This window comes from Pyxicephalus adspersus, unplaced genomic scaffold (genome assembly GCF_032062135.1).
Source record: "Pyxicephalus adspersus unplaced genomic scaffold, UCB_Pads_2.0 Sca565, whole genome shotgun sequence".
NCBI lineage: Eukaryota > Metazoa > Chordata > Amphibia > Anura > Pyxicephalidae > Pyxicephalus > Pyxicephalus adspersus.
Genome location: NW_027317572.1, coordinates 1 through 8,884, shown reverse-complemented (window position 1 = coordinate 8,884; position 8,884 = coordinate 1). Strand labels below are relative to the sequence as shown.

The 8,884-nt window shown below is 38.3% G+C and overlaps 1 long non-coding RNA gene across 1 annotated transcript; it reads right to left on the bottom strand.

Moving 5' to 3' along the window:
* Window positions 1-3,331: 3,331 nt before the first annotated feature.
* LOC140321071 (uncharacterized) lies at window positions 3,332-6,928 on the bottom strand. The gene is made up of 3 exons (XR_011918816.1): window positions 6,899-6,928; window positions 4,290-4,547; window positions 3,332-3,504 (listed from the first exon to the last, which is right to left on the bottom strand). It is a non-coding gene; the product is annotated as an uncharacterized lncRNA (long non-coding RNA).
* Window positions 6,929-8,884: the final 1,956 nt, after the last annotated feature.

The window sequence follows — 8,884 nt, the reverse complement described above, 5'->3', positions numbered from 1 at the left end:
ATATAAAAAGAGTTGAATCAAAACACTGATTACAGAAGGTTTAATTAGTATAATCCCAAAGATTAGTATGGGGTTTTCTGGGATATTAAACTAGACACAAAGTACCTGCATTGTAGTTGAAGTCCATATTTCCCATAGGGGGGTAATTTACTTGAAACACTTTAAACAGTATCTTAGCTCTCCTATGCCTAACGTGTTTTGCCTTCTTATGCTTCCTCAGGGGAGCACGAGGGAGGTAATTACCATCATACTAAGATACATAATATAAACATAAATGTAGGTTAAATCAGAGGTCATGATTTGTGAAGTGAAATATTCAAATGCAACCGGTATGCAATCTTACATGTAAAAGTGGACATGAATAAGAAATATGTGGGAGTTTATATTGGGGTTAGCTTGAAATCAGGAGATAGATATAAGGAGTAAAGCTATTTACACACGTCCAATGGTTCTCGCCCGATAATCAGGTCAGGGCCGATATCAGCCAAGAATCAGGCATGTGTACAGCGCCCGTCGTCCATCGCCCGAACGACCGTCCTGGCTGATCCACGGACGAAGACGATCCTAATGCAAGGGAGGGGGGAGAGCGAGCAGCAGAGTGGACCATAAATATTAGTGGACCATGATATGAGTATTAATGTATAATAGGTATTCAAACCATAATATAGGAGGAGAAAGATTTATTTAATGTGCAATATGGGCCTAATTAACAAGTAAAATTATGTTTGGGTTGTGCCAACATCGATGTACAAACAAACTCAGTATAGTAAAAATAAAATCCATCTAACCATTTCTTTGTTTATTTTAGTCATTTTCAGGGGTTGGCAACTGAAACTTGAGAATTAGGCAAGAAAGATCAACTAATATCTTTTCTAAAAATTATGAGCAGGATCGAATTTTTTTTACACTCACCTACTCTTACTCTGCCATTGCTTCGCCATATTTACCTGGTCTTCTTCTGGGTTCCAGATCTTCTGTCATCTTGATTGAATCAAAAAGGAACAAACAAGTACGTATGTGTTGGGACTTTAAGGGCAGCAAAACTTAAGACAATATAGATTTATTTACACTTCTGATAAAATCACATTTGTTAATTAAATGTTATATTACAGTAAAAAATTATATGCAGAGGAGGGAAGCACAAATAAAGCTTCACTGCTATTTTACAATGACAGCTGCAATAATGTGATTATTTGGAAGGACGCTGGGAACATTATAACTACCAAGATCCCAATCAGACTATAACAAGAAGGGCTCTGTGACAATAAAACCATAGCAGAAGTACATACATGAGGCTATGGATGGAAACATTTGCAACTCCCCTCAGACCTCCTTTAATGGCTATTTATATTTTGCACTCATCGCCTTAGGCTACGTACACACGTGCAATAATTGTCGTTGGAAAGGATCTTTTACGATCCTCTCCAATGAAAAATGACTGCACAATGCATGAACAAGTGTTGTACATACAGCACCGTTCTGCTCTATGGAGAATGACGAAGCAGCACTCCGCTGTGCTCTCTACCCTTCACTTTCATTACGATAGTTTGTCCGTAGATCTGCCAGAACGGTCGTTCGGACGAGCGCTGTACACATCCCAGATTCTCGTCTGATATCAGCCCTGAGCTGATTCAGATGAGAACCATCTGACATGTGTACGTAGCCTAAGCTAAAACAATGTTCAGATTGGCCATTTCCATGTATTAGCATTAGTTTTACAATCTAATCAGGGATGACAATGCAACAGGAGTTTGTATTTCTGTCAGCAGAGATTTTCTTCATACCTTTTCTTTATTTTGCTTATATTTTTCCTCCCTTTTTACTTATGTCCCCCTTCATCAATGTGCTAATAAAATAATTTGATAAGACTGGATATTTAATGGCAGACCCAGTGGTGTCATCAGTAGTTCTGTGTACTTCTTTATGCAAGGCAGACAGATCATGGCTGGTGGGAGATGCGGGAAGAGTGCTGTGCAAAAGCAAGAAGCAGTAATAATGCCTAATGCAAATGCAGATGTGGGCTCCTGTGCAGAGCTGACTTGGGGCCCCCTTCACCGAACTGACTTGGGGCTCTTGTGGATTTCTCATGTGGCTGGGGAGGGTACAGGGCACATGTGCAGCAGCACACATTGCACCTTTGCATGCCCGCCCCTGCCCACATGTATTCCCAAGCCTTTGCAATTCAAAGAACTGAATTTCAATTAATTCAGGCTGTACGGGAAGTGGATAGATGATGCTGAATGGCCATCAGCGAGAAGATATCTGATATGCTGCATCATCTAATGCACATATAAAAAGCTGTCTGTGTGCAGTGAAATCAGAGTAAGCAGTTGCAGTGCAAGACAGAAGCCAATGCAACAGTACAAGAGTGAAGGTAATGTCAGACAGCTTTAAACTAGAAGTCCAGCTAAAAATGTTCTGCAAAGTTCTGCAAAGTTGGGGAGAGTTCAACTTGGGGAGAGTTCAACTTGATTGAGTTTTTTTTTACAAAACCTGTGTACCCAATGTACAGGCTGGAAACCTTGCCAATAGGGACATCAATAGCAAAGATCTGATTTTAACACATCTATTCTAACCAAAAATAAAAAGACTACCATTCCATTATACTCTATGTAACCTATAAAATGACAATTGAAAAAACAGACACTGCCACCTGGGGTTATTGTATACACAGTTAGATTATATTCATTAAAAACCTATTATATATACTCAAATATAAACCAAGATTTTTCCCCTCAAAATGCCATTAGAAAGAAATCTCAATTTATACTTGGACAAGACCTAATGGCATTTCCTGCACTTGTCTCTGGTTTGACAGATTAAACTTGTCAAATACCAGGAGTTTGTAACATACTTTACATGAGTACTGTCTATTAGTGGACAACAATAATACATGAAAGAACATTTAAGAGCAAGCAATACATCATAACCAACTCAAAAGTACAAAATTGTTTACCTGTAAAAAGTGGAGAAGATAAACTGCTTAAGCCCATGCAATTTTAATTTTTCCCCTTAAAAAAATATTTCAAAAAAACACCATGGATGTATTTATTCACATTCATTTATTGGCATTTCTATTGATTACTGTTTTGAATGTTAGCAGTGATGGGTGCAATTAGTGCCCAAAGTTTATAGTGAATCAAAATATTTTTCCTGTTTTTTTCATTAGGAACCTTGGTTTATATTTGAGTATATACAGTAATTTGCCATGTGTCCTAACTACAGTACTAATGCACAGCTTTTTGCTGCAAGTTCATACTAGTGGTTTTGTATTATGATATATTGTATAGTGATAAAAAAACACAGAGCAACAATAATTCTATGTAACAATAGGATGCAGAATCGTTGTTTGTTCTTACCAGGATCATTATGTGAGTGTGGAACTACAAACACCTGAAGAGGCTCCGTCTCCCATTCATTAGGGTCATACGTGATGTCAAAGCCTTGTTTCCATACTCCTCCATCCACATTATCAAAAGGCAACTGCGTATATACATCCAGCATCTCTTTGATATGCAAAAAGAAACAACTGCAGAGTTTGTCTTGGTCATTAAAGAGTTACAAGAGGCTGCAGAAAGAGCTCAGTCCCCTAAGATCACCTAAAACCTCAGCTGTGTTTAGCAAAAGATTTCTTCTGCTAGTCATGTAAACCGCCCCCTTCACGCCTGGGTCCTGCACACAGGGAGGAGGGAAGCCCCGTTCGTATCTAGGAGGTGTCCGTAATTTGGATGCCCTTAACGCGGGGACTCTACCTGTATTAGCAGTGGATAGAATGGGCGAGGGTTAGGACCTTTGTCAGGTTGTAACTTCGGTTTGAAACATCACTGGGGAAAATCCCTCTTAGACCCAATAATAACTTTTTAACCTGGACATATAGATGGGAAAAGAGCGACATTGATATTAATCAAATTTTGACTGGAGGTACCCCACACATAACCAAGATTATGTGTAGTTGGAAACAACTTTGTAGAGATATGGGTGATAAAATAAAAATACGAGGATGAACAACGTAACAGACAATGATATGAGTGGTAGGACCTGTATTCTAGAATCTATAAACTAAAATAAAACTTTGAGATTTTTGCAACCTTTCTTAATATAATGCTAGTGGAATAATCTGGGATGTGCTCTGTAACGCATTGCTGCATTGGTGTATACATGGTCCTCAAACCTAAATGACTGGAAGATGACAGTAATGCAGAAGCTTCAATAGAAAGGTAACTTTAACACAAGAGGAAATTATTATTATTTATATTTCCTAAGTTTGGGAAAATAACTTGTATTTGTACCTGTAAATCTGTTTTCTTGCCTTTACTTGTCACAGCAAACTGACAGTCCTGGGGTGATACAGAGTAGAAGCTGGGCCGGGGATCTGGTGGAATGACCCAGCTCCCATTGGGTGTGTGATACGGGATCAGGATAGGCTGTCCGTCTGCATTTGCCGTTAACTCCAGAACGGAATCCTTAATGTGACTGATGATTTCATGATTCTCCTCCAAGAGCTGCTCGAGTTGTTCTATCCGGTTCTGCAGGACAGAAATCTGGCTCTATTTTGGGGAAAAACAAAGAAAAAAGTTTGAACATTTCTAAATAGTAATTCAATTTCAAAATATAAAAAAGAGCAAAGTCCTACAACATAAATAAAGGAACTGGAGCCAATCTCCTGGAAGGAAATGGGATTCTTCAACCAGACAAGACAAAGATGTATAACGATGATGGAGGAGATCAGACTAGGGATTTCGGACCCACCAGAGAAAAAATTAGCCCATCCTCTTTTTTCGGTACCAGGTCCCACCAGAAGGCCCCAAAAACTATTTTGGGGGTCATATGGCTGGGGCTAACCAGCGGTTTTCTTCTGGTTCCCCTGTGAGCCATTCCACCCCTAGTTATAGCACTGCCACCATTTAGTCCCTGGAAACCTGGTTAATGCTGGAGAGCTGTGATCAGCATCTATTTAGTCTGAAGTTCATATTCAATAGAAAATTTTAACCTCCTGGATGCAACAATGTGAAAGCATTTATTATAGAAACCATTTAGTTTCACTTTTTATGAACAATAGTTGAGAAAGACAGATATAAATGGTTGTCCTGTGCAACACAAACAGTTCTTTTAGACACCAAGCTACCCTGAAAACAAAAGTTGGACATGTGTAAAATGAAAATGTTAAAAAATTAAAACAGCAACTACATAAAATACATGACTATGACTATAATTAAATAGTATCTTATATTTATGACCTGCAATTTTCACCTATAGCTTTGTACTTCACAGTGACTGACAGGTTAGGCCAAGGATAGACCAAATAAAGAAGCTTTTTACAAAAAAATAAAAACAAAAAGTTAGTTTTTTCACCTCCAATAAATTGGACTTTTAAGGTACACTAAAAGGAAAAAATAATTGATACATCATTTACAATAAAACACATAAATTGCAATTGCAACTTGTGTGACCCTGCTAGCATAAAACACGGTCCATAATAGATTAAAGTCCTCTGACATTTGTGACCTTTCTGTTGCAAATAAAAATCTATATAAAATGTTTTCCTCTACGCATTTCCCATTCATTACATCTACATTACATCTTTCACTATATCTTGTAGTCACACAAAAATTTACAAATGCCGAATAGGTCACAAGTTGCAAAAATTATCAATGTCTTAAAAGGGAGGACATCGTCTAGAGCCAATATGTAGTTATTTGGTGACTATTCATAATCCCCCTCACCAAGTCGACGGCTACATGTGCTGAGAGTCAAAGACAATTATCTATAGAAAAAAAAACCTTGGGCACCATAAAATGCCAGATGGTACTTATAGCTTGCCACCTCTTTGTTCTCCATGATTGAAGTTTCCTTCTCAGTCTAATCTGATAGTGACAGCTGAGAACACTATGGGCCTGATTTATTAAAGCTTTTTCATTTGGTAGAGCTGAGTGATTCAGCAAATCTGGAATGGATCTGGTACAAGATTGAAAACATTTGCTAACAAATAGCAAATGACTTTTAGGAAATCCATTCCAGGTTTGCTGGATCACCCAGCTTTACCAATGAAACTATCTTCTCCAGTCTTGGAGTTTTAATAAATCAGGCTCAATGCCTGGCATTCTCTAAAGTAAGTTTATTGGTCAGGGTCACTTTAGCAAAAAGTCTGCTGTCGTCGAAAATATTATAGCACCCCCCCCTATTTAACAAGCTCTGTTTTATAGATCTTCTGTTTTGCTAGATTCCAGAACGATTTTTACTCCTGAAATCTCGTTTATATAAACCATTTTATAAAGTATGTAATTCATGTACAGCATCTCTTTAATGGCCTATTAAAAACCATATTCGGCAGACATATTCTGCTTTATGGAAGCAATTTATCTTTGAACGACTTTGAGCAATTCAGAAGTAAAACATTTACTGTCCTCCAACCGAACCCAATCCCAAATCTTATTTGCTGTATCAAGTATGAAACTTCAGCATTGAGCGTCTTCTGCCGTACAAGAAGAAAAGAGGTCAGGCAGAGGTGTATGGGAAAAAACAGACATTATGTAAGTGAACGCACACATCACAGCAGAAAATGTGTCACTGCTCCATGAAAATGAAATATGGAGATTAGACGCTGTTTTAAGTGGAAATATTGAAGGTCACAGATGCATCATTCCAAAAGCTTGTCTGGGCTCTTACCGTGATGCTAGAAGGCGAATGTAATTATACAGAGTTCCAAATCCATGCTACAGTGTAAATATTTTATAGCTGTATAATGCAGACTATATAAATAGGTTCTGCTATAGGAGGGGCTGGAAGAGATCCTCATCATAGCTCGATACGCAACTGACCTTCACTTATTCTCTAAAAGTCCTTCATACAATTATATGGTAACATTCAATGGATATACAATGATAACATCTCCTCGTACCCTGGGAAAGTTGCCTCCGTTCTGTCTCCTTCATGAATAAATATTTGTAACTTTGTAAATATATACAGTTTATTTTTTTTAATATATTTGACTTTTGCCACTGTTTAGGATTGTGTTTTATTAACTACAAAGATAAAAAACATTTTTGCGATGCATCTATTTTTTCTACCATTTACAATTAAAGTTGGCATTATAACTTTTTCGATTTTATTTACCCATCACAAGATATCATTTCAACAACACATTAGATTTTTTTTACCACTCTAAAGTATTTACAATTACATTGGGAGTGGGTGGGGAAGAAATAAGTGCACAAATGATAATGGTTTTGTTTGCTGTTTTTTGCTTTTTAGTTCCGTGTGTTGTGCGGTGTAAAAACAACTCCAATGACAAATAAATTGAAGGTATAAAAAAATTTAAAAAAAGGGAACTCACTGTTACCTTCAGCCTTTTGTGCACTTATAAAAATACATAAATGTGGCTTTAGGTGAACTGGTGCTTTGACCAGGCATGCCGGCCGTAGCTGAAGGCTAAGAGTTCCTTTAGTGATTGATTATTTTTCCATTCTGGTTACCTGGGGGAGAAAGGAGATACCTGGGACTTCTGGTATGGAAGGAAGGAGGGGGGGGGGGGGCACATAACTCCCATGTGACAGCTCTAATGCGTTCTGACTGGTCATCCATGCACCCAGAGCAGTCACATGGTGTGAGAAGAAATCTCAGTCCTATGTAGGCATCAAGTTTTAGGTTCTTTGCAAACCAAGAGTTGACCTGTCTCAAATCACTATTGCCCAGCCATATTGCCCATCACTTTGAAGGACCAATAGCCAATCCTAGATCTCTGCCATTCAATATTAGAAACTTTCCTTCATGTAATACAGGCTTTCTCAACCAGGGTTCTGTAGAATCCTAGGGTTCCTCCAGAGCTTGCTAGGGGTTCCTTGATCTATGTGCAATTTGTACCTCTCAGGTCAGTATAAGTGACACCAATGATCTTTTTGGCTATCTGTAAGGGTGACATTCTTCCCATGGCCAGCAATGTAAGAGGCATTCTTCCTACTGACCACCATGATAATATACTGCGAGCTATGGATATAGAAATTATAGCAGGAGTTCCCTGAACAAATGTTGAGAAACACTGATGTAATATAACTTGAGGTTTATATATGCTGGCTTTTTAAGACTTATCTACAACCTTACAAAGTCTTCCTCATCCTATCGGATCTCATCGCACACCTTGGCCGGTCAGCAAACCCCAGCCGTACAGAGTACTGTATAAACAATAGCTAAAAAGATGAATACAATATAAATTGCTTTAATAATACTTAATAATATATAATACATTTTACACGGGTCCGTATTGGTGAGATTTATCTTTTCAATTTCCTGCAGTGTGTTAATGACTGCCCAGGGATGGCTTTTTTTTTCTCACCAGTTCAGTAATTATTGTTCATGGCGGGTAAAACTAATTTACTTGCTAATTGTTTCTTTTTAAAACAAGTGACCCTTGCAAATACAAAGCTGCCCTCTCTGAAAATTGGGAGACACGTTTTGCTTTAAAACAAACAGCAGAGCCGAGGAACGTATCTGTCTCGTAGGCAGTTCAAACATAGCTTGTGTCCTACTTTGTTTAATCCCATGTTAATGACAGACTGGGAGCAGGAGATATTTTTAGCTGGAGCTCTGGATCGGTGACAGAAACATATACTATACAAGACAAGGGTGCTGGCAGGACTAATACCGGCAGCTATGGGGTGTGAAATCACGATCATCTTAACAATATTATCATAAGCAAGTGTAAAACAAAAAGGATCATGGAGAACGGGAGACAACCAACGCAACATACCAGGCCGGCAAAGCAGATCTCCAGGCAAACAACTTTAAATGGCGATTGCTTTACATAGTAGTGGTTTGTAATTTAATTCGGCCCAGCCTGTGACCCAATCACCCTGGCAGATGCTACAGCCAAGATGGTGACCTTCATTTT